Here is an 8,933-nt window from a genome sequence, read left to right on the forward strand (position 1 = left end):
AAGTCCCTTGTTCGTTGGCACAGTCCCCAAGCACGGAAGGGCATGCCTCTGAGTCTTGAATGGCCTCCTCTGAAAGGCTGCCAGAGCTGCGTGGCTGTTTCTTATGGTGGTCAGGATGTTTCAGCTGGCTTCTGCTTTAGGTAGACTTCTATCACTGTTTCCTTCACACCCAGAGTGTTGGCAAGAAAATAGCTTTCTGTCCTCTCCACCACTTCCACCCACCCACCCGCACCCTACTCTCTTCATAAAAGTCTCCATGGATGGGGTTGCCACCTGCACTACCCTTTACTGGTTTGACTGGTTTGTCCTGTCAAGGCAGCCCACTCCCTTCAGGAGTGATGACCCATAGAGGCCTGCATGGTTAGCAGATGGGACAGAAAAAAAAATCCTTCAAGTTTTCCAGGCAAACAGTAAAATAGGTCTTTTTAAGTGATTCTGGGAACCTGAAAAGTGCCTTTGTTGTAAAACCTGTGATTTTCCTTTCTCCTTTCCAATGAGTTGAGTTTTTGAACTATACTTAGTATTCAGAGCTCAAAGCACGCTCTGTTCTCCCTGCTTGAGAGTGAACCCTTTCTCCCAGTAAGGGGCAGGGCTTTTTGAAGAACCTTGCTGCCTTCCTTTAGATGACAAGCAGATATTTGATGCACTTGAACTGACTGTCATCCCAGCCAATTCTAAGTCCATTTCTGAGGGAGGAAAAGGGAAAAACTACCCTCTTGCTCTTAAAAAATATACAAACATTATTCGTAAAATTTATCCCTCTCCAGTCAGGAGCTGGTTGTGGTAGAAGCGAGGTAAGAAAGCAACATTAGGAAGAAAACAACATCAACTGTAGGAACCCACACATCCACACCCACATCCAGAGAGAGAGAGAGAGAGAGAGAGAGAGAGAGAGAGAGAGAGAGAGAGTTTAACCTCCCAGCATGCTGGCTGGAACAGATGGCCCTTGGTGTCTGGCAGGAGCTCACTAATTAACATGGTGGCAGCTCAAGGAAAGCCATGTTGGAAAGTACAAGGCTTACTGAGTTAGCCTGGATTGCTTCCTCCCTATTCTGTTGCTTTAAGAAATTGCTAAGGTAAAACCCGATTCCAGAGTAGGAGAGGTAGAGTCCATCTTTGTGCATACGAAGGCTGGCCACATTTACTGAGGTTATCCCTTCAGATCTACATACAGTAGGAGACATGAATCAAGAGGAATAATGAGAACTGACCTGTCCCTAGTTTCAAACAAATAATATATATTATGTCTTAATGGGTTTTTTTTTTTTTTTGAGACAGGATCTCATGTAGCCTAGGTTGGCCTTGAACTTGCTATTTGAATTACTGATTACATTTCCTCTACCTCCCAAGTTCTGAGATTACAGCCATGTACGATCTCATTTGGTTTGTAAGGTACTAGGAATCTAACATCCACAGTGTGTATGTGTGTGTGTGTGTGTGTGTGTGTGTGTGTGTGTATTGATGGAATGACAGGACTTCACTGTGTAGCCCAGCATGACCTCGAACTTTCTATTTTCCTGTTTCAGCCTGAGTGCCTGGGTTATAGGCATACACCACGACACCCAGCTAAAAGGAATACTGGCACAAAATGGTCTGAGCCTTGTGGTGCACAGTCAACAAAGAGGTGTGGATTTTCACTATAAACAGCAGAGGTTTCTGTTGGCTGGCATGACATACAAAACAAACTACGTCCATTTCATCACGGTCAGAGGGCGTGGTTGCAATGGCCAAAGCCAGTGCAGACAAAATCTATTTGGCGTGCATGTGACTCACTGAGAAAGGCTCAAGAGAAGTAATTTACTATCAACAGTGGCCCATTGACTGCTGGCTGGGTGGGTGTGCCGAAGGATGGAGAAAACAAACTGGTTTCAGTTATGAACTCCTGGTTCAAAGGTTCTGGATTCGTGGGTCAGTGGGGAACATGCTTGCTGGGCAAGCATGAGGACCCGAGTTCCAGTTCCCAGAACCTATGGACAGCTGGACACAGTAGCACCTTCTGTAATCTCAGTGCTTCTTGGTTAAAAGGAAGATGGAGACCAGAGGATTCCCAGAAGCTCACAGGCCAGCTAGCTCTGCATACGCAGCAGGAGAGGAACAGACTGTCTCAAACAAGGAGGAAGCAGAAGCCTGGCAGCAAAACAGGCGTGAACACACACACACACACACACACACACACACACACACACACACACACAAGAATATTTGCTGTTCTTCCAGATCTTTTATGAAATTCATAAATACGGAGCTGGAGACAGATGGGTTCAGTAGTTAAGAACACTGGCTGCTCTTGTAGAGGAACCAGTTTGGTTCCCAGCACCCATGTTGGGTGGCTTATAACATCTGTAACTCCAGCTTCAGGGGATCTGACACATTCTGCTGGCTTCTTTGGGCACTGCCTTAGTTACTCTATTGCTGCGATAAAACAACATGACCAAAAGCAACTTGGGGAGGAAAGGGTTTACTCTTCCAAATTACAGTAGGTTGAAGATGGAAATCAGGGACTCAAGGCAGGGACCTGAAGGCAGGAGCTGATGCAGAGGCCATAGAAGGGTGTTGCTTACTGGCTTGCCCATCATGGCTTGCTCAGCCTGCTTTTTTATAGAACCCAGGACCACCAGCCCAGGGATGGTACTACCAGATCAATATCAATTGATAAAGTGTGCCACAGGCTTGCCTATGAGCCAATCTAGTGGGAGGAATCTTCTTAACTAACATTCCGTCTCCCAAAATGACAATGGTTGGTGTTAGGTTGACATAGAACTAGCTGGCATAGGTACCCACACACATGTAACACACGTATACTACATAAGACCTCTTCCCTAGGAGACAAGTTCCTCCCTGTTTGGGACTAGGTTTCCCTTCTCCCAGTATGAGAGCCTAGTAGCTTGGGATCATTGTTGCAATAATCTGTTAGACAAACAGAGGAGCACAAGTGTCTGTAAAAAGTACAAAGAAAGCCAAAGGGATGAAAGCTTCCTAACGGCAGATGTTGACATGCTGCTAAGCTTCTTGCCATCTGCACTGGCAACAGCCATGGTTTAGTTATCTAACACTGGTTAATGATTCTCCAGACTGCACCAAGTAGACATATTAGCCATTAGTGTCTATGGCTATTTCCCAATCTCTAAAGGCTTAAGTTCTCTGTCAGTGTGTATGTGTGTGTGATGTACTGGACTTTGCCTTTCCAGGAGGTTTACCTCTCAGAATGACCTTGGTGTTCTTGCTTCCTATGCATGCCTTCAGAAATGCAGCCAAGGAAGCATCATGGCTGGCAGTTATCTATACTGGCTGGAAGAAGGTATTCTAAAGAGACACCTGTGCCCCTCTGTTTGCCCACCAGATTACTGAAACAATGGTCCCCAAGATTCTGGGATCTCATGCTGGGAGAAGGGAAAGGCTGAAGCCTGGTGCCAGGCAGGGAGGAGCTTGTCTTCTAGGAAAAGGTTTTATGTAATTCTGACAGCTTATCAGACAACATGTCAGGGCCAACTGGGTCCTAGACATTGATAGGTCAGTGATGGGTGGTACCACCCATTGATCCAGGTCTGCTTAATTACATATACCTATTGCCTTCTACTTGAACTCAAACCTCATGTCAGTTCCTGGAAGATGGACGTGGGTGGATAGTGGAGGGTGGTCACTAGACCTCTTTTGGTTCTTTCTGATGTGGCCACATTGAATAAACGTCCTTCCTCACTGTTAATGTATTCATTCAGTTGGCCTATTAGGGATGGGCTGCCGAGCCTAGCTTTAACAAGGTTCTTACTATGTTAGGGCTCAGACTCTGATGACTCAGTAACAGCAGGATAGGAAGGAAAAACAATCTCAGAGCTCGCTGTGTTTAAGGCCAGAGTGGAAGTGACACCACACCGGAATCAACCTTGTTTTCTCCATCCCAGCAATGGACTCTCTCACACTTCTCCCCCGACCATAGGGAGGAGCTGCCTGGTTGTCTCTCGAATGTAGCCACTGTGCTTCTTCCGTCCTGCTCTTTGATTGTACTTATCAATAGTCAATTAGGGTAAAGATACAGTTTTTCTAAAGTTCATTTAGATCCCATCGCTTCTCATTTTTAATGACACTTTATTGGTATGTGTGTGTGTGTTTGTGTGTGTGTGTACCCACAGATGCCAAAGAAATGTCTGATCCCTTTGAGTGGAGTTACAGGGGTTTGTGAGCTGCCCAGTGTTGATGCTGGGATCTGAACACTGGTCCTCTGATAGGGTAGTGAGTACTCTCAACCACTGAGCCATCTCTCCAGCTGCCCGTCCTGCTATAGCATGTTTAGACTTCTGAGGACCTGAGCATATTACAAACAAAAATTCATGATTGGACTTTACTTCTCTCCATTCTTCCTCCTTGCTTCCTGATTGTCCGACGGCAAGAACGCATGTGCCAACCAGCAAGAGAAACACAAGCTTCTCTTTGTGTGTTTGTATGCCTTACAAAAAGATTGTGTAGCCTCTCCCATTAGGGGGTTGATTCTGTTTCTTGACCCTTGACTATGGGATGGCCTTATGACTTGTTTCATTCATTAAGAATATTTGACACGGTATTGTACTGATTCTGAGCCTAGATTTAGAGAAATGGAGTATATCTGCTGGCTCTTGGACCCTGTCACTGTTGTGTATACAGAGCCAGGCTAACCTGCCAGGTGATAGAGACCTATTTGGAAGACAGATTGGTTATTACATCCAAGGCTGCCTTAGGCCAATCTCTGTCTAGCTAATACCCAGACCTTTGAGAACAGAGAGCTATCTGTGAAATGTCTGCTGACTGTCAGTGCTTAGATTAGCTTAGTCCAGACCAGAACGGTTCATTTGATCCTAGACCCATGAGCAAAAATAATACTGTTAAGGCAGTATGTGCCTAGTATATGTATATGATTATATGTATGTGTGTATGTGTGCATGTGTATGTGTATATATGTACATATATGTGTATGTATACATATATATTTCATGGGTGTTCAGGACCCAAATTTGGGTCCTAAGCTTGGGCAGCAAGCACTTTTTATCTCCCCAGCTACTGCTTTTATGACTTTAAGTCATAAAGACTTGTGCAGTTTGTTACACAGCAATAGCTAGTTGATACATCCACACTTGCTGTTTCGTGTCATCTTAATTCTTCTCAACTTTTGTTTTAAGTAATCCTATGTGAGCCCAGTTTAGTTCCTCTGCTTGACAGGCTCCTGTCTTAAGAATATTCATATTTTAAGTCTTGGTATAAATGGCTTTTGTCGCAATAGGTTTTCTTTAACCCTCACAGGCAAGATTAGCTGTCATTATCGACAAAGACTTCTTGACCTTACTCTGGTCAAATGCTTCTAAGTGTCCTAGACCTGGACCTTCAGCATATGTTCTGGTTGGACCTGCCCCTCCCAAACTTAATAAGAATACTGTTAAGTTAGGTTAGAAAAAATTCCTAACATGGAGATCACCCTCATCTGCTTTTAGCATGCAGGTAAGTCAGCTTAGCCGGAAGTATTGTGAATGCTTAGTCATCTCCTGGTACCTGCACTCTTTCTCCACCCTAAACCTCCAGTCTTTCCTATTGTCTTTGGAGCTGTGCCTAATCTCTCTTGCCTATTGCAAAAGCCTATACAGTAGCAAGTCTCAGAATAAATCCCTCTCTCCCTCCTTCCTTCTCTCTTTCCCCTTTGCTCCCCATCCCTTTCCATCTTTCCCTCTCCCTTTTAATTAAAAGGATTAAGCTTATTTGTTTTAGTTTATATGTATGATTTTTTTCTGTATGCTTTATGTGCATGCCTAGTGCCCACAGAGGTCAGAAGAGGGCATCAGATCCCCTGTAATTGGAGTTACATATGGTTGTGAGCCACCATGTGGGTCATTGGAACCAAACCCAGAACTTCTGCCAAGAGTAACAAGTGCTTTTAAGCACACAGTCATCTCTCAGTTTCTCTTCCCTTCTTTGGCAGGGTCTTACTGGCCTTGGCTGGCCTGAACTGGCCATGTAGCTAAGACTGACCTTGAGCTCATGATCCTCCTGCCTCCAGCTCTCAAGTGTCAGAACTGCAGGTGTGAAGCACCCTATCTATGACTTAGTTTTTCTTTTGCACAGTCGCATTCTTCTTAACAACCCGTGTTTGCTAGACAATTGTTCCACTGAGTAGTAATCACTGGCTCATTCAGTTCACCTTCAATTCCTCCATGTGGTTTTGGAAGGCAGGCCTGGATTTTGTTGTAGGTAACACTCATTGTCTGAGCCTAGCAGAGTAGTTAGAGAATAGTAAGAACACAATGAACCTTTGTCAATGGAAGGATGTACGGATGGACTAAGTTAGTCTTTTTCTCTAGGTTTCAGTTTTCTCACAGATAGAATGTGTGGGATGGATGGGTTTCTGGGATGCAGATAAGTGTTGTTTTGTGTGCCAACTCCAACAATCCACTGGCCCTGAATGTTTATAGTTCTTTCCTGATGAAGACTGCCCGGTTGTGTCTGGAGTTACAGAGAAGGAATGTCATGATTAATTAGCGATGTCTGCCATGATCAGGAAATGGGAGATGACAGCTGACCTGCCAGAAATGGACCAATCTAGGGAAAGATGATTGCTCTGCCTCCTGTGGCTATCAATCAATCTTGCTCAACCCAGCCATGTCTGCATTACATGTTGTGCCAATGAAGGGCAGAACCAAATGTGGAGCTGACTAGATGCCAGCGTTAATGGTGCTTGCTGTAGTGGAGACCAGGTGCTTACTAATCCATTTCCCCTTTCCACCCTGGGCATGCTCATGGAGCTGGACTGTAGTTTTCCAGCCCCATACCATTGAATTTGTGCCAGAGACCAGTTCATACCGACGCAATGTAAGCAGAAGTGAATGAATCCCCTCTGGCGAGGTGCAGCAGAACATGCTGTGCAAATCCTTCCTGTCTAATGATGGGTTCCACATAGAGAATGCACAGGCTGGATCCTGGCACCTGAGTCACAACAAGACCTGCATTGGATTTGATCATCAACGAAGGAAAGGCCTTTTTCTCTGAAGCCACTGAGATTTTTCTGGAAGCGTTATCCAAAAATACTTTCCTGACTTACTCTCCTCCCCTTCTTCCTCTTCCTCTTCCTCCTCATCTTCTTCCTCTTTATCCTCTTCCTCCTCCCTGGAAGCATTGGGGAGGTATAGGGTAATGGATGGATATCAATACAAATTACACCCAAGGAGGTGGTGAAATGGCTCAGTCAGCATGATGTTTACCTTTCAAAAAGAAGGATCTGAGTTCTAGCTCCCAAGTTCATGTTAAAAGAGAAAGGGGGGAAAAGCTGATGTATTGGTAAATAAGTCACTCCAGTGGTATTAGGGGAACTGAGGCAGGTGTAACCCTGGGGCTTGCTGGTCAGAAATTTAGCCAACTAGGTAAATCCCCAGATCAGTGAGAGACTGTCTCACTTTAAAGAAAACACTTTAAGATTTTATGTTTACTTTTAATCATCTCTATTTTGTCTGTGTGGGTTTGTGCTTGTGAGTACAGTACCTTCTGAAGCCAGAAGAGGATAATGGATTTCCCTGGAACCCGAGTTCTAGGGTGTTGTGAGTCACCTCTCCCTGTGTGAGTGCTGGGAACTGAGCTCTCTGGTCATATGCAAGAGCAGCCAATACTCTGAACCTCTGAGACACCTCTCCAAGAGCAGCCAATACTCTGAACCTCTGAGACACCTCTCCAACCCCGTATCTATTGAGAATCTTGCCTTCTACCTAAGTGTTAGATTCTCTTGTTTCTGGTGCTTCAGGACCCCATGAGTTTCCAAATGCTTTTCCTGGCTCATCTCTCATCTTGCTAGAGGAGAGCTGGGTTATAGATGTGTGCTACCCCATCCAGTTGCTTGTGGGTGCTCCAGGGACTGACCTCTGTTGTCAGGCTTGTGTGGTAGTTCCTTCAACCACTGAGCCATCTCCTAGGCCCCTGAGAGACCCATCTCAAAAGAGAAAAGATGGCAGTTGGGGTTGCCCTCTGGCCTTCCCATGCACCCAAGTGTGCATGTATGTGTGCAACACACCCACCCCCAGCTACCCACAATGCAGAGAATTACGTTGAGATACTTCCAATGTTTTAGGTAACAGAGAGTCACAACTGTAGAAGCCTATGGTATTCCCCCTGCCCCTGACAGCTAGTATTTTATTCAAACAGCAGTCTCATTACACATGGTCCAAGAACATTCAAATAAGAACTCAAATCAGAAGTTAAAGATTGGTCTTCAAACCTCATAGCCAACAATGGCATGTTTGCCTAGGATCTCTGGGATATAAAACCACATCCACATACCTCAGTGGCCACCAGACCATTCAGCACAGCTTCCTTAACTGTAAGGTGTTTGAAGCTACCAGTTTTAGCACTTTGAATTATTTTTATTTTTCATTCTCTGAACGACTACAGGGATTTCATCAGGGGTTGAGGGAAAACAGCTCAACCTTGGCGTAGTGCCAAAATGCGGCTTCAAATAAGTCATGGCAACAGTCACCAGCACCGGGGCCTCCTCCGTCAAAGTTATGGATGAACTTGGCCATGGTCTAAGGTGGAAGGTACGTCTCACTGAACCACCGAACCAACGAACCACCGAACCACTGAACCACAAGCTGAATGTGCCTGTGGTGGTTTTGTCTGCATTTACTACTGCTCACTGGTAGCCTGTTGGTTCTTCTTCTACCAAAGGTGACCCACCTCAGGGGAGAATAAAAAGTCCACACACCTCATTCTCTGTCCTTTGTCGCTTATTTCAGTTACTTGGCAGTCCCTGCAGGAGAAAAAGTTTCTTCTTTAAGTTGAAGAATGTGAGTGTTCTCACCTCAGACACACTGCCTTCTATAACTTGATTGCCAAAGTTTTTGAGCTCCTGACAGGTACAGAAAAACGCAGATTTAAAAGTTTCCTGCCTCTGTCTGCCACGGAGCAGGCCATCAGTATGCATATTCAGGCGA

General features: G+C 45.1%; 1 pseudogene; it reads right to left on the reverse strand.

Moving 5' to 3' along the window:
* Positions 1-8,212: 8,212 nt before the first annotated feature.
* On the reverse strand, positions 8,213-8,522 carry LOC114629574 (annotated as a pseudogene).
* Positions 8,523-8,933: the final 411 nt, after the last annotated feature.

This window comes from Grammomys surdaster, unplaced genomic scaffold (assembly GCF_004785775.1).
Source record: "Grammomys surdaster isolate TR1022 unplaced genomic scaffold, NIH_TR_1.0 313, whole genome shotgun sequence".
NCBI lineage: Eukaryota > Metazoa > Chordata > Mammalia > Rodentia > Muridae > Grammomys > Grammomys surdaster.